Genomic DNA, 24,125 nt, shown 5'->3' with positions numbered 1-24,125 from the left:
CCTCGGAACTGGAGGCTTCTCAGAGTGCTGTTTCCCTATGGCCACGTGAACGTCCGCAGAGGAAGGAAACACTCGCTTTTTTTTTAATCCCAGCTTTTTAGTTTGAAAAAATTTACGAACCGACCGAAGAGTTGCAAGAATAGTACTATGAAGAGTATACCCTTCATTCAATGCATTTCACATTTGCGTCCTCTCTCACTATATAGGTTCCCCCCCAACCTTTGAAAGTTGCATGCAATGCTGCTTTACCCCTAAATATCTCACTATTATCACATGCAAGAAATTGAATACTTTTTCTGTCATATCATTCAACATACCGTCTATATTTAAATTTCCTTTATTGTCTCAAAAAAAAAAAACATATCTATGGGCACCCGGGTGGCTCAGTCGTTAAGCGTCTGCCTTCGGCTCTGGTCATGATCCCAGGGTCCTGGGATCGAGCCCCGCATCGGGCTCCCTGCTCCGCGGGAAGCCTGCTTCTCCCTCTCCCACTCCCCCTGATTGTGTTCCCTCTCTCTCTGTGTCTCTCTCTGTCAAATAAATAAATAAAATCTTAAAAAAAAAAAAAAAGAGGACATGGGCAAGCCATAGTATCCTCAACTCTTATAAAAAAATAAAATAAAATAAATAAATTTCCTTTATTGTCTCAAAATGTCATACAATTGCACGCATGCACACACACGTCTTTGAAAATTCAGGATCTATCCAAGATTTACCCGTTCGGTTTAACACCGTGCCTCTCTAGAAACTCCTTTTATCTACTAGAACTTCCACTTTTTCAAAATCTTTCGTAGCTTTGACATATTTGAAAAGTCCAGGCCAGTTGTCTTGTAGACTTTATCAATTTGGATTTATCAAGTCGTTTCCTCATAATTAGATTCAGGTTAAACATTTTAATAGGAAAACGGGAGGTGATGTGTATTTCCACGAGAAGGCACAGTGTTCTTTTATCCGTGCTGCCAAGTTGGATCACTTGGTCAAGGCATCTGGCAGCTCTCTCCACAAAGATATCGTCAGAAGCTCAGAAATGATAGAAGTAAAGCGAATGAATCACCAAACCAGTAATCAGTAAAAGTTTATTGTGCACACGTCAGACAGTTTGCAAATTGGGAGCACTCAAACCAAAACACGGAAAGAGGCTCAGGAGTATGTTATAAAGCAGCTTATATAGCGAGAAAGCAGTGACTGTTTGTTCTTCACGGGGATTGGTTATAATATTAGAATTTTCTTAAATGACAGGGAATTGGTCAGTGGTCACCTCATGTCAACCTTAAGAAACAGTTCGAGCCTCGCTTATGATTTCCAGAGGCATAAGCAAGAAATTACCCAGGTCAAGTTAGTCTTGCAAATTAAGCTTTGTATGATTAAACTGTTTTTTTGGTCCGTTCAGAGAATGTTCAAAGCTGATCTCCGTTTTTGTTTTTTGGTTTTTTTTTTTTAACAATATCCCTCTCCCGGGCGCCTGGGTGGCTCAGTTGGTTAAGCGACTGCCTTCGGCTCAGGTCATGATCCTGGAGTCCTGGGATTGAGTCCCACATCGGGCTTCCTGCTCAGCAGGGAGTCTGCTTCTCCCTCTGACCCTCTTCCCTCTCGTGCTCTCTCTCTCTCATTCTCTCTCTCTCAAATAAATAAATAAAATCTTTAAAAAAAAAAAATATCCCTCTCCCACTGCAGCAGAGACTATCTGAACTGGGGGAATATTTTTCCTGGGGGGTGTAGCACACACGGATGAACACTTATAGAATTGGTTATAAAGTGGTGATTTTTTTTAATGGGCTGTCATTCCTTCTACCTGTCTACCTTTTTTCTCCTTTTCTCTTTTCTCCCCCTGCTTCTCATTCTTCTTCCCTTCACAGCTCCCCTCCCCCACCTTCTCCTTTTTGAGTAATGGTGTGTGGACGCCTGAATTTTTTAAATTCAATTTAATTCAGTTACTATAAACAAATACCATTATTACTTTTGGTGCTCAAATTGCCCATATTTGGCCAGTGGAAGCCCCCACACCTGGCTCCTTTATTCTTTATATAATATCGTATCAATCTGAGCACTTTCTTGTTCTCTGACCCAAGACCTGCTGACAGTTCATTGACTCTTCTCTGCCCTAGGCAGGAAAACCCTAGTTGCTTTTGGGAGGAAATGGCACTTAGAAAATTAGATCTGAGTACTTGTGCTCATGGCTACTGGGATGTCATTCTTCTAGGCCCTTACAGGGGACGAAGCATATATATATTTATGGAGATACAGATGTAATGCAGTAAACAGTATACCCCTCACTCAGATACAGTTTTTTTTTTGTTTTTTTTTTTTAAGATTTTATTTATTTATTTGACAGAGAGAGACACAGCGAGAGAGGGAACAGAAGCAGGGGGAGCAGGAGAGGGAGAAGCAGGCTTCCCGCCGAGCAGGGAGCCCGACATCGGGCTCGATCCTAGCACCCTAGGATCACGACCCGAGCCGAAGGCAGACACTCAACAACTGAGCCACCCAGGCGCCCCTCAGATACACTTTTAAATCATGAATTCATACCTCCAAGTCAAAATCCAACACCGTGGAATTCATTCTAGTCTTCCTCTTTCCGTATTTATATCTTCCTTCTCCCTCAATGAAAACCCTAGCTCACGACAGCATCAATACATTTGCTCATTTATTCTACAATATACAGAAACTAGATAAGACTCACATACCAGTACTACCACCGGCAACAAACCTTCTAAGCTCGAGATTTCTTGGCAGTTCCCTGTATCTTTATACTACATCCTTCTAAATGGTGTATTCAAAGAGTACTGTGTTCAAAGTTTACTTGAATCCATTGCTTTTTGCTATGGTTATGTTCTTTATTTGATATATTGTTAGGTTGGTTATTTTTATGTGCATCAACTCTAGAGTTTGCTTTTTTCATCTTTTTTGTTCAATTTCATTTTTTGAACGTATAAAGCATCCACATGGTTCAAAATAAAATCTTACAAAGGTTAAACTCCCTCCCCATTCCCTGCACTCCGGTCCCACTCACCTCCTAGCAGTAACCACTTTCCTTAGTTTCTAGTTTATTCTTCCACCATCCCCAAGTTAAAAATCTATAGAACTATATATAAGTATATTTGTTAGTTATCTATTGCTGTATAACTAAGCGTACCGGCTTAAAACAAGCGTGCATTAGCTTAGAGTTCGGTGGGTCAAAAATCCAGAGGGGCTCCGGTAGGCACCTATAGCTCCAGGCCTCCCAAGAATGCAGTCAGGGTGGCACCTGGGGGCTGCAGGCACCTCAGGCCTTGAGTCGCGGAGAATCTACTCCAGAGCACACTCAGCCTGGCTGTTGGCAGGCCTTAGGAGGTCCTCTTTCAAGCTCACTCACATGGCTCTTGGCAGGCTTCAGGTCCTCACTGGCCACTGGCCAGTATTCATTTCCTGGGGTCTGCCATAACAAATGACCACAAACTGGATGGCTCTGAGAAACAAGAATTCATTCTCTCACAGTTCTGAAGGCTAGGAGTCCAAAATCGAGATGAAGGCAGGGCCACGTTCTCTCTGCAGGCTCTAAAGGAGAGTCTTCCCTTGTCTCTCTCCTAGCTCTGAGCCATTGCCAGCCGCCCTTGGCATTCCCTGGCTTGCAACTGCATAACTTCAATTTCTGCATCTGCCTTTACATGATGTTCTTCCATCAGTGTATGTGTCTCTGTGTCCCAGTTTCCTTCTTCTACTGACACGAGTCAGGGGAGTAGGGCTCACCCTAATCCGGCATGACCTCATCTTAACCTGATTATATCTGCAAAGACCCTATTTCCAGTATGGTCATATTCATAGGTACCAGTTGGGTTTAGAACTTCAGCATATCTTTCTGGTGGGCACAATTCAACCCACAAGAGCCAGAATTCTGTTTCTTGCATTGTGGCCCCTCCATGTAACTACTCACATGGCAGCTTGCTTTGCCCTGGAGAGGGAGAGAGAGCGGGGAGAGACAGGGAAATCGATTCCAAGATGGAAGCCAATCATCTCTTTGTAACCTAATTTAACACTTCCGCTAGATTCTGTTTGCTAGAACCAGTTGATAAGTCCAGTCCAGACTCAAAGGGAAAGGATTACATACGATTACACGGAAGAGGCAAGGATCACTGGGGACCATCTTCAAGGCTGCCTGCCATAAATATGTATTTTTCCTTACTTCCTCTTCTTCCTTACATGAAAGGTAGCACACTTTATTCCACCTTGCTTTTTTCATGTAATGGTGTATAATGCATCCTGGAAATCATGCTAGAGCAGTTCACAGAAGCCTCTCTCATTGCTTCTTACTACAGCATTGTTCTTTGTCATGTGGACGGAAGCAGCGTATGTATTCAGCTTCCTGTGTGTGATGGGCAGGGTCCTAAGATGGGCGCCAGGATTCTTGGCCGCTGGTGCACGCATACCTTCTCCCACCCGTTCAATCAAACACTCATCTAGGTATGGTAGTGAAAGGATTTTGATGCATGTAATAAAGTCCCAAATCAGTTGATCCCATGATAGCGAGACTGTCCAGTGGGCTGACCTAATCACGCAGGCCCTTTAAAAGCAGAGTTTCCTCTAGCTGCTCTCAGAAGGGAAGTCAGAGCTTCAAATCACAAGAAGGATTTGATGCACTGCTTTGAAGGTGAAGAGGTGCATGGCAAAGAATGCAGGTCACCTTGAGGAGCTGAGAGTGGCCCCCAGCTGACACCCAGCAAGGAAAGGGGATCCTCGGTCCTGCCGCCACAAGAAACACTATGATTTCGCCCTGTGATACCCTGAGCAGAGAACTCAGCCACCACGTCAGATTTCTGATGGAGAGGGCTGTGAACTAATATGTAGGGTTGCTTTTAGCTAAATGTATAGTAATTTATTAGGCAGCAATAGAAAGCTAATACATATGACATGCAGGTTGTTTGTAATACTTTGCTACGGCAAACAATGGCATAGTGAATAAACTTTTGCATGTATTGTTTTTATTGGAGGAGACAGAGTTTCAGGGTAAACTTCTGGGAGAAGCGTTGGTTCAGAGTAAACACATATGTACAGAACCTACATCTATTGCTGCAAAGAGGCATGGCAGCGATCTTTACATTCATGGGTTTATTCTGGCCAAAGAGGTGTCACTTCCATTTACAGATGAGGGAATGAGATTCCCGGAGGTAACCTGCCTCTGCCAGGGCCCAGGGCTATCCCTCTCTCATTCCCTTCTCCTGTTTCTCCAGCAGCCTCGGGCTTAGGCTTAAGCATTCTTTACTCTCCAACTTGAACTCCAAATGAATCCTTGGAGTTTTGTCCACACACCGTTTTGTTATTGCTACAGCTTGGACATGCTTTGGGTATCACCTGAATCCTGACATAAAATCAAGCACCATCCCCAGCCTGTGGGGGAAAGTCATTGAAATACTCCTTTCCTAGGGCAGAGAAAGAAGTACACGATGTTTGCTACCCCCATGCTCATCTCACCACGTCTAGTCCTTCCAGATTCACAACTGTATGGCATCTGAATACAAAGTTACTGGATTTCCCCCTTCCTGTTGATCTTTACACACCCAGACTCCCCTGTTACCCTATGCCCCACCAGCCTCTGCTGATATACACACATAATATCTAGTAATTTATATTTAGTATTTAGTGATACACAATTCCCAACCTTTCAAGTATGAGGATCCCTTTGTAATGTAAGCTGAATTTTTAAAAACTTTGGAGTCCCTATAAAATAGATGGTAGTATTTTCAGCTTCCATCAAGAAAATGCACATTGAACCTGAGGACCCTCTGAATAATCATGGGTCCCCCAAAGGGTCTTGATCCACAGGATGGAAATCACTGTTCCGGGAAACAGTAACTTGGCTACATCATCATAATTAGTTTAGAAACAAGTGTACGGTGCTGACAATACCGACTCCATCTTTGGCCCTCCATCTTGTTCATATCCATGCGATGACCTCCCTTGGGGCTTCATGTTCTAGACCCGTTGGAAGTTAATGTATGCCCTGACCAGAATGTGGGAAGGCTTGTTCTGGTCTTCCCTAACATTGTTCAGATAACTAATAGAGATCATATGCCTCACCCCCCACCCCCTCCCCATGCACAGATAGTACCATGAGGTCTGTTAAATGTTAATTATCAATTACGTGTATGCAGACCCTTTGACCTCATCACAATGCCCATTGTACATCCCCTCGCTCTATACAATCTGTAGATAAATGTCTGGACTTAGTGGAGAATATCTGCATAGCATCTGGATTGTCATCCGCCTGATTTCCCCGTCAGTAAGTTATCCTGAATAAAACTCTTTGTAAACTTGTATGGAGTCGCCTGCTTTGTTATTCAATCTCAAAATGCCTTCTCAATTTGGAGGATACTTTACTGTCCCTCCTCCACCACCTAAAAACAAGAATAGCAAAAAAGAAGTGGTAAGCCTGGAAAAACATCTACTAACTACTCAGTGCTAATCCATGCTGGGCACAACTAACCTTCCTTCTATTCTTTGCCTTCACTTGCCCTTACCAGCTCTTTGTGTAGGGTGTTTATCTAAGTACAGTAAACACACCCAGATGGCAGTGCAGAAATGGAGACCTAGGTTCTACTCAATTCTGGCCACAACTTTATTAGCTCTCTGACCTTGATTAATTAATAACGTCTCTAAGTCTTCATTTGCCAAATGGAAATAATACCCAACCTACAGAACGTTAAATGAGGTGATGTGTGCACAAATGCACTTTGTAAAACATAAGTGCTCTAGAAATATATCCTAAATTCATCTGGCTATGTCACTTACCAGCTTACGACTCTTCATTGGCTCGCCAGAGTCTTCAGGATTAAGGACAAACTCTCAGTCTGGCACAGAGGCCCCTCATTGTGTGGTCCTCACTGCTCCCCAGTCCAGGAATCTGGTTCCCCGTCCTCCTCACCTCCTCACCGGTCATCTTAAGTAGCTGGACTTTCATCCTTATTTCCAATTAGGACTTTTATTAGCACACCTGGTTTGCCGCTGTTCAGAGCAGTAAGGTGCTCAGAGTCACAAGCCAGGACTGCACTCCGTGAAGGGACTATCCCAGTCCGCATGAAGAGCCGGGCAGGAGGGTCCAGCCCTCACCCACGTCGGGTTTCTCATCATCTTGGTGATTGCGTTTGCACTGTGTCCTGATGAGGAACAGATGCTGTGGAATCAGCTAGAATTTAACAAATGTGTGTGCGACGACATTGAATGACAGGAAAGACGCTGATACATTGTTCTGTGGCCCTCGATCTTGTCAGGAAAGAGTCTCTTGGGTTCTTCTGTATGCTTGGTGCCAAGCAGAGTGAAAGGCCTGGATCAAACCACTTTTAGGGATAGACTTCACTGGTTGGTGGGGGGAGGAGGAGGAGGAGGAAGAGGGTAAAGCTGTATCTGAGACATCTGGTTACCTCCCCACCCACCTCGGCAAAGAGAAGCAGTAATGAGCCACCGCTCCTCCTAACAAGAACACCTGGATAGGCAAGCATTCCCAGCTAGGATACTGGGAACGAGCCAGTACAATTCTTTATCATTATATCTTATACCACTGGTTCTCCACCAGATTTTGCCACCTCAGGGGACACTTGGCAATGTCTGGAGTCATTTCTGCTTGTTACGACTGCATGGTTGCTCCTGGCGTCTATCCGGTGGGGACCAGGGATGCTGCCAAACTTCCTACAATGCCCAGGAAAGGCCTCCGGCAACAAAGTGATCGAAATGGCAACAGTGCGGAGGTTTGAGAAATTCTGTTTTGTGGGACTGTGGCTTTTGGCCTATGTTTTTCTTGGTCACAGGTGCTTTTCTGAGAACACATCTTTGGGGTTGGCTTACGTGGGAGTGTTTGTATGAGACCCTTGCAGCTCCCCAAACATGCCAGGGCACGCTTTCCCCTCTGGGACCTCGTGCAAGCTCAACTCTTCCCCTTGCTAATTCCCTTTCCTCCTTCAGGCCTCGGTTTGGAGGTCATCTCCTCCAGGAAGTCTCTCCTAATCTCTCCTTCCTCCAAGAGGCCACCGTGGTAGGCAGAACAATGACCCCCCCCCCCCCCCGCAAAAAGGTCTATGTCCTAATACCTGGTATCTGGGAACGTGTTAGGTCACATGGCAGAGGGGAACCAGATTACAGGTGGAACTAAGGTTGCCAACCCGCCGACTCTCAGGCGAGGGTTAATCTTGGATCATCCAGAAGGCCCAATGTAATCACTGGAGTCCTTATTAGTGGAAAAGGGGGGTAGAAAGTCAGAGGAGGAGATAGGACTGTGGAGACAGGCCAGAGGGATCTGATCTAAGAACTCAACCCTCCATCGTTGGCTGTGAAGATGGAAGGAGCCATGAGCCAAGGAATGCAGGCAGCCTCTAGAAGCTGGGAAAGTCACGGAAACGGATTCTCTCCTAGAGCCTCCAGAAAGGAGCACAGCCCTGCCCAACACCTTATTTTGGCACGGAGAGCCCCATCTCAGACTTCTGACCTCTAGAGCCACAAGCTAATAAATGTGTGCTGCTTTATGCCACTGAGTCCGTGGTCCTTTGTTCTAGCAGCTATAGGACACTAATGCACCCTCCCTGACTCCCTGGCTGCCCCATCTCCCTGCCATCCTAACTGGGGCTGCACCGAATCTTCTCTCACACAAGCCCCCTGTCCTCCCCTGGCAGCCCCACATCTCAGGCAGGCCCATGCCCGGGTCTTCTGGGGCATGCTCCTGGGAACCTGACCTTCACTTCACCTGGCCTCCCCGTAAACACTTAGGAATAGGCTGAGTTTTTAGCCCCCTGCAGTTATTTGCCCCCGGTGAGCTGACGGGAAACAAAAAAGTACAACCCCCCTGCCCCCCTGGGAAAATGGCTGACAGGGCTCCTCCGGGCTAACTCCTCTCCCTCCACGGAGAGCCGGCCTGAGGATCTAGCATATTACTATTGTAATATGTATCTTCTTGATAATTCTCAGTGTCCTTAAAAGTAAAATCAATGTCATACTGTCTTCAGAGTGTTTTTGTAATAATCAAAGGAAATAAATGAAGTAATGAAGATGGTGCTCTGCGTATACTAAACATTGCTATCACCACTGTCCTTAGCATCATCACAACCGCCATTGGTCTGAACGTCTCTTTCACCTTATACACAAAAGGCCCACTGCCTTTAGGTAAAACCAGTATTGCTAGATAGTTAAGAGTCTAAAAGTCAAGCCTTCAACATCTCTTAGCGATTTTGTCCGAGGCCTCTACTCAGCACTTTCAATGAACTTTTACTGAGTAATACAATTTCAAAACTACAATAGGAACACGGGACGACTGGCTGGCTCAGTTGGAAGAGCAGGCGACTCTTGATCTCGGGATCATGGGCTTAAGACCTATGTTGGGTGTAGAGATTACTTTAAAAGAAAATTTAAAATACAATAGGAACAGAAACCAAAATGGCTACTTACTTGCTATGATGGCTAGTTATATCTACGGAACGCTAAGAAAATTAACCAATTCAACATGTTAAAAAAAAAATCAAGCTGAGCTTTGATTGGAATTGTCTGCATTTTTTTTTTTGTAGTCATTCATTTGACTAAATATTTTACCTAATTTTCTGGGTTGTCTTCATGTAGACACTGCCTAAGAAAACTATCAGATTTAAGTTTATCAGAAGCAAAATAAAAAAGGCAAAGTACAATCTCCAACAAATGCAGGGGCGCCTGGGTGGCACTGTCGGTTAAGTGTCTGACTCTTGGTTTCGGCTCAGGTCCTGATCTCAGGGTCGTGATCTCAGAGTCCCGAGACTGAGTCCCGCATCAGGCTCTGCACTCAGCGTGGGTTCCTCTCTCCCTCTCCCTCTGCCCCTCCCCACACTGTCTCTCTCTAAAATAAATAAATCTTAAAAAAAAAAAAAAAACCCCAACAGTTGGAATAGTGGCTTTTCCATGAAAAAGAGTTTGGGCCAAGTGACCTGGGACACCTAATGCTGAGAGGCACAAGTATAAAAGGAACTAAACAGGTGGCTTCTGCAGGATAATTTTAGCCAGAGCACTCTGCAGCATGCTTCTTAGGAGTGTAAGGGAGGTCAGTACCCTGGCCTGTGGCTCTAGAAATGCCCTAGAATGTTCAAGTACATTCACAAAGTAACCAGGGACAGCAAAACCAGGACCGACCCGGTTTTTACAGTTGAAAAGTTAGACAACCCTCCAAGGGCTATGTTCTCAGCTCTTAGCGCTTGCCCTCAGTGCAGACTGTCATGCTCCATTTTTGCCTCTGATAGAGTGCACATAAACTTGGCACAAGGACTCTGAACACACCCATTATCATCCTGGTATTTGAAGGGTCAGGGCAGCAGGTGAGGCCTGAGGCTGGCCATGTCTAAATCTGAGCAGATCTGATGGGACCATAGTCATTTATGTCCCTAGCTTTCAAACTTGTTAAACTATAACCTACATTAGGAGACACATTTTACTTCATAACCCAGTGCACACATACACACACTACTGAAGAAAACATTCCAGGAGAAAATACTTACTATGAGCACAGTGTACTCTGATATTTATCGCTCTGTTCTGTCTCATAATGGAAATAATGTTTCCACTGTTCATAACCCCTGAAATTGAAAAACATCAGTTTAAAAAACACTGGCGTTGAAAGTCAAATCCAAGCACACTCCTTCTGAGCTATTCTGTAATTGGAGGGGCCTGTGAGGCTCTCCCCTTTATCCTTGTAGAGTTAGAGAGGGTGGGTGGTCAGGAGAGAGGCAGGCAATGCTCTCGGAGTCTCTGGTCTTATAGGATGACCATACCCGCCCTGCCTCCTTCATGGGCCTGTTGTGAGGATCCAACGGGGTGATTCTGTGGTAGTGCCAAGGAAGGGGAAAGGGCTTTGCCATAAAACTTGTTGTGGTTGAATAGTGGCCTGGCCCTCTGAGAATTCATCCTGAGGCCTTAATTTGGAAAATTCTTCTCCCAGTGAGTGAATGGGAGGAGAGACTCTATTTTCGCATCAGAACCAAGCCACCCATGGCTTTGCACCTGGCTCAGTTTGGTCATCATTTGTTTGCTTTTGTGTGAATTTAACTGCAATCTAAGCCACCATAAAATGATTAAACAATAAATCCAACAAGCAGCTTCTCACTGTGTGTTCCGCAGCTGAGGGATATTTGAGAGAGGGCAGGCAGGTTTCTGAGAACCGAGGGAGCTGCCTGGTAACATTGGTCAGGAAGGTATCTTCTTACGTGAAGTCTATAAAGAAGCATAGGTCCATAAACACGTAGCTCCTGGGGTCAGTCTTTCTTTCCAGCACAGAGGAACATCTCATCCCGACACTCACACACATTCGTTCAAAAATAGATCATCTGGGACTGGACAGAGGGGGTAGTTACACAGCATTGTAAATGCACTAAGTCTACTTTACGATGGTCGGTGTACAAATGCACTAAAGAAAACTTCAAGTTGGGTGCCTGGGTGGCTCAGTCGGTTAAGCGTCTGCCTTCAGCCCAGGTCATGATCCCAGGGTTCTGTGATGGAGCCCCACATCGGGCTCCCTGCTCAGCAGGGAGTCTGTTTCTCCCTCTGCCCCGCCCCCCCACTTGTGAGTGCACACATGCACTCTCTCAAATAAATAAATAAAATCTTTAAAAAAAGAAAAGTTGTTCGGTCTTAGGTGAATCTTACCTCAATTTCTAAAAAACAAAAACAAAAAGAAAAAACAATATAGAAGAACACATACCACCAGAACAATGAAAAATGTAGGGGTTTTGTTTTTTTATTCTAGTTTTCTGACACTCTGGATAGTCAAAGCAAAATACTTTTAGGGCTTTAACTTTGAGCAAATGAGAGAGAACTCTTGATAAAGAGTAAAACAGCTCACCACCACCCCCCTCCGCAAACGGCCAGTTTGACACAGCGCAGCCCCCCAAATGGCCAGTTTGACACAGCGCAGCAGATAGCCTAGAAGGAGGGATCCAGGACCAGACACGGTTTCATTACTTCCTCTGTTGCCTCGGGGAGCCTACCTCACCCACTCTCCCCCCACCCCCACCTTCTAAGTGTGCTCAGGTGTGACCAAGAGTAGGAGTCCATTACCCATCACCCTGCTCACACTAACAGGCCAAGGAAGCCATTGCTAGGCCAGCCAGCGGCCGGGGGTGGCTGTGAGCTAGCGCTGCCCCACAGGGGCACCTCCAGTGGACAGGGAAGGCTGTCCAACAGAGAGTCTCTCAGGACATTTGCTATAAGACACAAAGAGAAAGTCTGCCGGTAAAGGCAGGAGCAGTAGGTTTAGAAACAAAAGCTCTGAGTCACGGGATCCACAAGTGCCCTATTCTGAAGAGCCGCCTACAGTAACTGTTGTGACAGTGTCCCCAGAGCTGGGGCACTGACCACAGTCCAGACTGTCCCAAAGGTGGGACCACGTGGCCTGACACAACCTCCTGTCTCCTTTATTTCCCCCGTAGCCTTATAATTAGCCCTCCTAAGACTGGAAGAACCAGAGCAGGTGTCTGTATCATGAAACCGAGAAGAATCTAATTCACGTAGAAGTGCCACAAAAGGAAGCCGTCAAATGGATTCTGACTACTCCTTGCTTCCCTAAAGGAGGACTGGTAGCTACTCTTCTGTTATTGGTAGGGAGGCTTATTCCTAATTCTCTTCTGCTTTCCGGTCTCCACTAGGGAAGCTGCGAGAGCCAGATACAGATACTTCTTGCTCAGGCCCTCCGCAGCTCAGCATGACCACGGGACAGGCTCTGGCCAATGAGACAAAGGGGGAACTCTTGGGGGGCAGGAGGGGTACCGTCTGGGGAAGCTTTTACTTCTATGTAAAAGGACCAGGTCCAGGAATAGTGGCCACTGGCCCTGCCCCTTCCCATCCTCGTACCTATAGTACAGACAGGGTACCCGGGGCTGTGACCGCCATTTCACCAGCACAAACCGACCGCCCTGATAACAAACGCCCCGCCTGCTAAGAAGGGCGGGACCAAAAGGCAAAGATAGAAAGGGTCCTTAAGGCATTGTTGGGCCGCTAAATCAAGGCCAGCAGCTTCCTGCCTCTGGATTTCTTTCTTTTTTTTTTTTTAAGATTCTATGTATTTGAGAGAGAGAGAGAGAGAGTGCACCTGGTAAGGGGGGGGAGGGAGGGGCAGAGGGAGAAGCAAGCTCCCCGCTGAGCAGGGAGCCCGATGCGGGGCTCGATCCCAGCACCCTGGGATCATGACCTGAGCCGAAGGCAGACGCTTAGCAGACTGAGCCACCCAGGCGCCCCCAGACTTCTTGTTCTATGAAAAAAATACCACTTTGAGTATTGTTAGTTTTCCTAACCGATACCACTGTCCATGTAAAACGGGTAACAAAATAAGGCTTACAGATCTATCATTTCCCTCAGTAAACTTCCCAGCAAGCCTGGCGGTATTCATTCCGCAGTAGAGTCCTGTCCTTCCAACTACTTCTCATAAAATCTCCAGTTTAAAAAAAATCACTTTGGGTTTTGCTAAGGAGAGAAACTCCAGGGACCCAACCTCCACAGGAGTCAGCGCCCGGGCCCTGCGGCAGCACCTGAAAGAGACGGGTTCATACTGGAGTGCGCCTCCCCTCACACAGAAGCCGCTGCTGAATGGAGTTTCATGCACTAAGAGTGAGAAAATCTGAATTACATCCCACAATTAAGCGTACTTCATCACTGCTTCTGTGAAAGAGCTATTATAGAACCGATGCAGCCCTACATAAAATGATCAGGGCATGGTTCTTGGAGAAATACACAGCCATACACATATTAAACATTTCCCCCAAATGCTCAATAAATTCATGAGCTAAGGAGCACATGCTTAGCTAACTCACATAAAACCAGCTCCAAACCGGACACGCAAAGGATATGGGTTAACTAACGAATTCCTTGGCAGAAGGAAGAACAAGTAGCGGCCATATTCCAACCCTGTGCTTATGTTGGAACTGATAACAATGTCCTGTCAGGTTTCTTTTATCACCACTGTCCTTCACCTCAGGTCAAGGCCAATTCTCACTTTGGCCTGAGTCACATGAACGTGCATTCCTCTTGGAGGAGAAAAATGCCAGGCTTGTTCTACTGACACCACAGAAGGGTTTTGAATTGATAGAAGTCTCTTTATGACCAGGAGCCCTGTCCTTAATTTGGATTTTCCAGCAGCCTGGGAAAAATGCTGCAGCCAGAGCTATGAGGACCCGCATTACCACCATCACCCTTTCACCTACTTACCTAAAAAGGGATAACTAGACTTTGGGGCATATTGATCTATTCAAGAGAATGCCCTCCACACTTTGACACAGTATCTCTTTCAAATTAAGAGAAAAAAAAAAAAGCCCTACATAAACAAACAGGATGACCCTTTCCCCAAATATGTTTCCTTTAATCACAGTTCACAGAAAAATTAAAACTAAAGATAATTTGACAAATTGGTTTGCATGTGGTACTCATTGTCCTCTTTCCATTTAGGCTATACAAAGGAAAAAATCCTGATGGGATGGCCGAATGGTTTTCCCAGTTGTGAATATATCACACACACACATGATGTGAGTGCTTAGTAAGTGTTAGGTAACATTTTTTAATTGAAGTGCAAATTGACAAGCAACATTATATTAGTTTCAGGTGTATAGCATAATGATTCTGCATGTATATACATTGTGAAATGATCACCACCATGAGTCTAGTTACTATCTGTCACCCTACAAAGTTACAAAAAAAAATTTTTTAATGTTAGGTAAATTATAACCAGTGACTACAGTCTGGAAATTTATAAGATTAGGCTGAGAATTATTCCCTGTCCTTCATTTTCTGTGAGAATACCATGATGAAGTTCGCCAAGTTTGCACTTCGTTACTTGCTCTCACACACTAACAATAATTTGCCTTAAAATGAACCATAACAGCTGACTCTCCGGCAAGAACAGGAGGAAGGTAAGGTGTCTAACTGCGGTGTTTCCACAGCCAGCCATGGGAGGGTTGTGAAGTGACTCTCCTATGCAAGACAATGGAATTTCTGATGCCTGATTTTGTCTGACTGCAGTTTATAAATTTTAAACTTCCTTTGAAGATGCTTTTTCACTTAATTTTCTGGTCCAGGAAACTAGATTGAATTTCCAGCCACTAGTGTGTATCCTGAGTCTTGAGTCTTGTTTCCTTTTGTGTTTAGTAGAGAATGAAACAGAACAAGAGAAAATATGCCCAGAAAAAACCTGATAAAAATCTGTGGAGCATGGTAGGCCAAATGGAAACATCATGTTTGACCATGAATCCTACATGTGGAAAATAAATATTATTACCTCACTTCATTCATTTGTATATTTACACATTCATGCGATTAACAGTCACTGATTAAGTGCCATGCTGGGTACAAGGGGGGGGGATGTCTTTGCCTCTAGAGATTTATGGTCTGATGGAAGAGGAAAAAAAGATAACCCATCAATTACGTAATAGTCCAAACAGCCTTTTGGAAGGCTTCCCAGAGGAGATGACACTTGAGCTGAACAAGTCTTGAAGCATGAGTGTAGGTTCTCAGTAGAAGAGCTAAATTAAGATGGTGATAGAGGGAGTGGGGAGAGTAGAGTCAAGAGAGATGAAGGAGGTAGAATCCAGAGAACCTGAGTGATCTGCCATGGAGGTGGAAGAGAAGTGGTTGAGGCAGACACCTGCGTTCCTGGCTTATACCAAAAGATGTCTGGTGGTGCCACTCACAGCACAGAGACTGTTAGAAAGAGGTTGGCCTAGACATTAAGGTGGTAATTCTGAGATATGCTGGTTTAAAGTGTCTGAGAGCCTTCACGTGGGAGTGTCTAAGAGTCAGGGTGCTATATGGGCCTAGAGCCCCGGAAATAGATAGGAGCTGGAAATGAATGTAGAATCACTGAAGTTATATGAGCAATAGGTGAGTCCATAGATCTGGCTGAGGTCTCTGGGGGCAGGGAAAGGAGCTAAGGTGGCTAAGGACCCACCTCAGGAGATGCCTGCTGGGAGGCAGGAACCAGGGAGCCAGAGAAGGGGTGGTGGCCGACATGTCCCCTGCCAAGGGGACAAATGAGATAAACTTTAGGAGTGGGGGATACTACCTTTTCTTCTGTGAAAGAAGTGAAGGACCAAAGGAGGCGTGATTTGAAGAGGAAGAAAAAGGCAAATTACCGTGTCAGCGACATGGAAGTTGAGATCACCTAGAACTGTCCATGGGACACACTAGCTTAGGAGTTAAACAACATCACATTTCCACGAAAGGCAAAAAGTGTGGTGGCATCTGGGCTGGCTCTGTCACTAATAAGCCAGGTGATCTTGTGCGTTCCACCATCTTTTAGCAAAGAGGTGAACCTGGGTAGCCCCTAAGTTTCCTTCTTCCTCCAGGATGGGCTCCCTTAACTCAAATGATCCCGGGCCCTCTCTCTGGTCCCTTCTCAAAGGCTCCTCCTGAGCCCCAGCGAATGGAATCATACCAGGTGAGGTGGTGGGTGCAAATGAGTCTATTCACAGAGGTCTCCCACCCCTAATGAAAGCTGGGCTCCTGGCAACCTGGTTAGAACAGGAAGTGCCGGGGCGCCTGGGTGGCTCAGTCGTTAAGCGTCTGCCTTCGGCTCAAGTCATGATCCCAGGGTCCGGGGATCGAGTCCCGCGTCAGGCTCCCTGCTCAGCGGGAAGCCTGCTTCTCCCTCTGCCTGCCGCTTCCTCTGCTTGTGCTCTCTCTGACAAATAGATAAATAAAATCTTAAAAAAAAAAAAAAACCAGGAAGTGCCAGCTCAGCAGGGCCACCGCTGCTCCGGAAAGTGACGCGTCTCTTGTACAGGCCCCATGCCTGTGGGTCTGCAATGCTGCAGAGGCATCTAGTTCAAGCAGAGGCACATCCGTTCCCATAGTCCTCTTGGCTTTTCATAACTGTGCCCCAAGCTTGTCCCAGACCTTTATCCCCTATGTCGTGCCAGGTTCCAGCACAACAGGTTTCAGTACAACAGGGGCCTTCCCGGCCAGAAAGTGAAAGTGACAGGCCTCATTTTGGAGGGCTCAGAGCTGCTCTACCAAAAATTAAGCCTCGGGGAGCCTGGGTGGCTCAGTCAGTCGAACGGCTGACACTTGATTTCCACTCAGGTCATGATCTCAGGGTTGTGGGATCAAGCCTCGAGTGGGGCTCCACACTCATTTGGGAGTTGGCTTGAGATTCTCTCCCTCTCCTCCCCCTCTGCCCCTCTCCCCACTCTCTCTCTCAAATAAATAAATAAATCTTTTTTATTTATTTATTTGAGAGAGAGAGACACAGCGAGAGAGGGAACACAAGCAGGGGGAGAGGGAGAGGGAGAAGCAGGCTTCCCGCCGGGCAGGGACTCCAGTGTGGGGCTGGAGATCCCAGGACCCTGAGATCATGACCCAAGCCGAAGGCAGACGTTTAATGACTGACCCACCCAGGTGCCCCTAAGTAAATAAATCTTTAACAAAATTAAGCCTCTTAACAATTTCCTTTCATATCAGCTATTGATGGGATCCAGGTCCGGCTGATCGCTTTGGAAGAAATAATTCCAACGATTTACTCATGGCCCCATAAACCTCTCCTGGATTTTGGTGTCTCTGTTCACACCATCATTTTGTCTTTCCTCTCTTGAGTTAGAATTGAAAGCTAGGTCCTCTAGGAAGCCGGACAACAGAAATTCATTTCTCCCAGTTCTGGAGGCTAGATGTCCAAGACCAGGGTGCTGGTAAAACCATATTCTGGCTGAGTCCTCACATGGCAGAAAGAGGGCAAGATAGCTCTGTGGGGTCCCTTCTATAAGGGCACTCATCTCACTCACGAGGCCTCCATCTTCATGCCCTGATCACCTTCCGAAGGCCTGCCCGGATGACCTCATCCATCCTCCATACCCCAGTCAGTAGGGCTTTCAAAACAGAAAGCCTGCCCATCTCCCTTTCCTTGTGGTTCCCTGCTGCCTTCAGAACAAAATCCAACTGCCTCGGTATGGCACCCAAAGCCCTTCTTGATCCAGCTCTTAGCTTCAGCCCCCTCTGTTCCACGCCAAGACATGCTGAGCTTTGGCTCTGGTAAAGGAGAAGAGGTTTGCCATTGTGCAGTACCTATGCCTCCCCGCCCTGGCGCTCAGTGCCCCTTCTGCTTTGTTCTGCTAACGACCTGTGGTAGATTATTTGCACAAACTGCCCCGATCATCCCCCTCTCAACATCCATTTCCCCTGCAAGATACCCTTGCAGCGTCTCTTATCAAGAGATGGCATCTCTTTCCACAACCACTGAAGCTGAACTGGCATGTGACTTGCTTTGATCATTAGAATGTTCTGGAAGTACACTGTGTGGTTTCTGAGCCTGAACCTCAAGAGACCTCCAGCTTGTGTTCACTCTCTTAGATCCTTACCCAACCACTGTGTGAACCTGAACTTCATTGTTGGTTGTAAATGAAACAACACACCCCGAGTCTTTGGGGTATGATTTCCCGAGCCGCCTCTGAGGAATTGGATGGAACAAACTAGAAGTTCAGGGCATTAACCCCCCGCCCTGAATGAACCTCGACCAGTTGGAAATGATGAAAAAGGAGGGAGCCAGACACGTACATCCTCCCTCGTTTCTCTCTCTGTGGACTACTCTGAGGTAGGGCCCCCTCTTTGCAACTCTCTACATAAGTAGATGTGCCATTGAGGAGTGTCTTCACAGCTCATGGCAACAACCTATCTCAGAGCAAATCTATGCATCTTTCCTTGCTTTGTGTCCCTTTTTGTTCACCCTCCTTGTCCCAGGCTTACACACCTGAAGAGTGAGCATCCTAACGTTTGTCTCAGGTTCTGTTTTCTAGAAGATAAGGCTTCGGCAGCAGCCAAGGTGCACATGTCAGAGCCAGGAAGCTTGTTCCTAATTCAGATGCTCTGGGCAAGAAGCTAAGAATTCCCAGTAAGCACAGGTAGCCATTTCTTGTTGTTGCTATAACAAGTCATCCCCAGCTTAGTGGCTTAGAGCAATGTTCTCTCAGTCGCAAGCCTGAAATCAGTTTCACTGAGCTGAAATCGAGTTGTTTGCAGGGCTGGTTCCTTTTGGAGGCTCTGAGAGCTGACTCTGCTTCCCTGCCTTTTTCAGCTTCTAGTGGTGGCCTCTGTTCTTTGGCCTGTGGTCCCTCCTCCATCTTCAGAGCCCTTCGCTCTCAACTCTGCTGTTATGGTCACATCGCCTTCAAATCACCCTTGGCCTCCCTCTTACGAGGACCCTGTGGATTACATTGAGGGCCCATCCAGATAATCCAGGATAACTGTCCATCTCACAACCTTTAATCACACCTGCAAAGTCTCTTTTGCCATATAAGTCAACATCAGAAGTTCTGGGAATTTGGACCTGGATATCAACCTAGCACAGGACATAGAGTCCATCTGCCCCCATGTATTCACCCCCGGGGTGTAACAAAGCAGTTACCTCGCAGAGTCCTCAGGAGTTAGTTTCTACCACAGTTTCAGGCCCTTACTTCATTTTCAAATGAAAGGCCAGGTTTATAACATAACTCATCATTAATTTGGACAGATATTCTATCCCATTTTCTCACTGCTTAAATAAAGGACGACTTTGAGAGTTTAATTGCATTTGGTTGTCACAACATGAAACAGACACTTGGCAATTACCTAAATAATTTGGCCAATTTGGATGTCAGATGCCCCCTAATTTTATCTGGATAGGTGTTCAACTTCTACTTCCTTTTGTGCCGGCTAGACCCAACTGGTTCTGAAGCAATAACTTCCCATGGTTTCTAATGAGAAATTGGAGCTTAATACATCAACGGATATCATACTTAATCTCCTTCATGGCCTGTTTCTATGACTTACAGGAAACTGACTAGGCACCAAGACAAGAAATGGATGCAGGTGAGTAGATCACCCGATTGTTCGGGTCTCTTTTCCTTAATGCTTTATTCCCATAAAACCTTATTCTTGCTTTAAACTAATTTAAATATGTAGAATGGAGAAAAATAGTGATGACAGCGTACTTTTATGACATTCATTTGGCTGTGTTTTTTAAAAAGTATATTTTTTCAGATAGATGATGTGTTTGTCCATTCTGCTGATAAATACTAATTTCATTGATATGCCAGATGCTCTACTGGGCACAGAGCTTGCAGCAAGGAGCAAATCAGAGTCCCCACCTTCTTAGACCTTCCACTATGCTTAGAGGGGGCAGACAATAAACACACATACAAGCACAAAATGTCAGGTGAGACATCTTTTAAAGAAAAATGAAGCAGGGCAAAGAGAAAGAGAATGTCCGGTGGCCATGTCTGAGAGGAGACTTAATGAAATGAGACCACAAGCTTGCACACATATGGCATAAACACAGAGGGAACAATCCATGTAAATATTTGAGACATGGGCAGCAAGAAAGGCAGTGGTCCTGAGGCTAGTGCAACTGGCTTGTTTGCAGAACAGCTTGGGCTTCCGGGTGGCTGGAAATGGAGCGATGGTAGATGTTTGAATGTTTGTGTCCCCTAAATTCATGTATTAAAATCTCATCCCCAGCGTGATGGTATTAGGAGATAGGGCCTTTGGGAGGCTCTATGAATGGGACAAGAAAAAGAAAAGAAACCCCAGACTAATGCAACATTACGTGTCAAGCATTCTCAAATTTAAAAAAAAAGGGCGCCCGGGTGGCTCAGTTGGTTAAGCGACTGCCTTCGGCTCAGGTCATGATCCTGGAGTCCCGGGATCGAGTCCCGCATCGGGCTCCCTGCTCAGCAGGGAGTCTGCTTCTCCCTGTGACCCTCTTCCCTCTCGTGCTCTCTATCTCTCATTCGCTCTCTCTCAAATAAATAAATAAAATCTTTAAAAAAAAATTTAAAAAAATTGAATGGGAAAAAAAAAAGAAAGAAAGAAAAGAAAAGAACACCAGAAAGTTCCCTCGCCCCTTCTGCTAGGTTAAGACACAGTGAGAAGGGACACCTGGGTGGCTCAGTCGTTGAGCGTCTGCCTTCAGCTCAGGTCATGATCCCAGGGTCCTGGGATCGAGCCCCACATCGGGCTCCCTGCTCCACGGGAAGCCTGCTTCTCCTTCTCCCACTCCCCGCGCTGTGTTCCGTCTCTCTCTGTCTGCCAAATAAATAAATAAAATCTTAAAAAAAAAAAAAAAAAAGACACAGTGAGAAGACATCTATGAACCAGGATGTGGGCTCTCCGCAGGCACTGGATCTGCCGGGGCCTTGTCTCAGACGCCTCAGCCTCCAGAACTATAAGCAGTAAGTTTCTGTGGCTTATAAGCCCCACAGTCTGTGCTCTTCTACACAGCAGCTCGAAGGGACTAAGCCTGGAGATGAGATCAGATTGATAAGCTCGGGGAAGAGCAGGGAGGCACTTTTATCTCCTAGCCTAATACCATCCCATGCCCTCTGGTTTTAAATTATTTTACTTTGCTGAGACTTCCTTGATCACACTTCACACGTTCAACAGCAGGACATGTGTAGGGTCCATGGTTGGTCACTGGTCACCATATGGCTGGGAAAAGCGTCCACCCTACCTTCATTATCACACGTCTCACTGCTTTCTGACGGCCCTGTGCTGTGGGTACGTGCATGTGCGGCACCTCTGCCCAGCTGGCCAGGACCTGAGGGGCTCCTGCAGGTGGGGCCACGTCTGCTCAGGTGTGCATCCTCTCCATCCCACACCACACTGCCCATGTTAAGCCTCCATAAAATTGGTCTACTAAAAGGTGAAAGAGACTGCTCCGTTTCCCAGCTGTGGATCTTCATGAAACAAACGGTAACTCAGAAACGGTAGGTCTTATGGCCTGAGCGCAGGGCAGGGCACACTTGTCCCCTCAGGCCCTTGACTGGGGCGGGGAGGGGTGCAGAAGGGGTCTCTTCAGAAGGTGCTTCCAGCAGCCAGGGTAGGTTCAGAAGGTCTGGTCCACCAGAAAAGTCCAGTGTGATGGTTAATTTTGTATGTCAGTCTGACTGAGCTAAGGGATGCCCAGATGACTGGTAGAACATTCTTTCTGGCTGTCCGTAGAAGGTGCTTCTGGAAGAGATTAGTACTTGAATCAGTTTGCTCAGTGAAGAAGTTCGCCCTCCCCAATGCGGATGGGCTTCATCTAATCCACTGAGGGCCTGAATAGAACAAAAAGGCAGAGGGAGGGTGAATTTGCCCTCTTGCTTGAGCTCAGACATCCACCTTCTCCTGCTCTCAGACATTGGTGTTCCTGGTTCTCTGGCCTTCAGACGGGGACTGAATTACACTGGCTTTTCTGGTTCTCCAGCTTACAGAAGACAGACTGTAGAACTCCTCACCCTCCATAATCACGTGAGCCAATTCCTATAATCAATCTCCTCTTATATATATCTACGTATATATCCGATTGGTTCTGCTTCTCTGGAGAACCCTGACTAATGCATCCATATATGACTAACGCTAACTTGATCTTCTAGACTCCTTCCCATCTGACTGCCTCTGATCTAATAATAGCAGGCTTCAAGGCTCCTCTCTGGCCTTTCGGTCTCTGGATGGGAAATTATATCCTTGATCTTAAATTACTACTTTCAGAGACCAATAACTAGAATTAAGTGTTGCACACTTGTCTGGCTACAGAAAACAACATAGAATTCACTTTGGATCTTACAATTTAAGGGCTGAACTTGAGTTGGGTTTTTACATTATTAGAAAGCCATGACTGAATAAGGTAGCTTTTGTATGTTCACATTGAAGGGGAAAAAAGAAATTAGAACTGAATTTCTGAGCCTCATTTATCACTTCTAAATTGACCTCACATTGCACATTGAGTGAATCAAGATATATCAAATATATTTGCCATGACCATTTCAGAGATATGCCAATATTCAACTGTGAGTCTCTGAACATGAGAAGACACAACTCGAGTTTAGCTCTGACAGAGGGAAAGGGAGGTCCCATACAATGAGCATCACACCCATCTCCTCCCTCCTGGGCACATGTGTCTTGGTCGGCCCAGTCTCCCTGATTTGGCAGGTGCCAGAGCTGTCTTTGGATCATGCTTCTCTGTGACAGTGTATTCTGGCCTGTAGCCTTCCTTTCAGATTGATTCCTGACCTCTCTGGTGGGAGGGGGGCAATCTGGGCCCAGTGTGAGCCCCTGGGCAAGGGGCCCCCAAGGCCAGAGAAGCAGAAGGAGAGCTTTAGGCACAAGGGTTGGGTTCCTCAACTGCCACAAGTTAAAAGCATCACCTCTATTTTTGTTTGGTATTTTTGTGAAACTGGATTTGTAACAATGGCTGATAAAAACAAAATAACTGAACAAATAATCATCCGTACTGATTGTCATATATAGACTCCCAAAGTAACAAATGTGCATTAAGAGAACAAATACAGCCAACGTAAGAGCAAACCATAAAACGTAGTATGTCCCTGGAAGCCGTCCTGCTGTCCTGCTATGGATGTTTGTGTCCCGCCACTAACCCTATGTTGAAGCTCTAATCCCCAATGCGATGGTATCTGGGGCTGAGACCTTTGGGAGGTAACTAGGTCATGAGAGTAGTACCCTCTTTAAAAATTTTCAAGGGGCCCAAACAGACAGCCTGTGCTTTTCAGTCAATAGTGAAGCAGTTTTTGTCATTCTCATTTGGGGATGAATAAGGCAGTCATCTTTCACCTCCTTGTCCAACTTCTACCCTGGGCTTTGGCACAAGTTTCCAGGAAGTGGGCTGGGGGTTCAGGGTCCAGGGATCAATCTATGAAGACCATAGCGACATCACACTCGAAATGGCTTCTTCCAGCTGACATCCAACCAGGATCTGGTCTGTACCAGGGCACCCAAGCCTCTACCCTTCAGGTGAGCTTCCTGCCCATGCAGCGGCCCGCGGAGGATGCTTTTCCTCACCCACGCACTCACCATGCTGCATGCTCTTCACGCCTTCCTGAGAATCCAAGCTCCTGTCTGGCATCATCTTCCTTCAGCCTGAAGAACTTTGGAATTAGTGTTTTCCTGTATGTAAAGTGACATTTTGCTCTAGCTGCTTTCAGATTTTTTTGTGTTTGGTTCTTCACAGTTTGACTCTCATGGGCCCAGGCATAGTTTACTTTGTATTTATTCTGTTTACTGATCTTCTGGTATCTATAAATGGCTTTCGCCAAATGTGGGAAATTTTCAACCATAATGTCAAATATTTTTTTCTGTCCCATTTTCTCTCCTCTTCTTCTGTCCTCAAGATAGGAGCCCTAAAACAGGACACTCCCCCCAGTACCAAT

The sequence above is a fragment of the Zalophus californianus genome, chromosome 3 (assembly GCF_009762305.2).
Source record: "Zalophus californianus isolate mZalCal1 chromosome 3, mZalCal1.pri.v2, whole genome shotgun sequence".
Classification (NCBI taxonomy): domain Eukaryota; kingdom Metazoa; phylum Chordata; class Mammalia; order Carnivora; family Otariidae; genus Zalophus; species Zalophus californianus.
The sequence above is the reverse complement of the archived record's forward strand: the minus strand, read 5'-3'. Positions refer to the sequence as shown.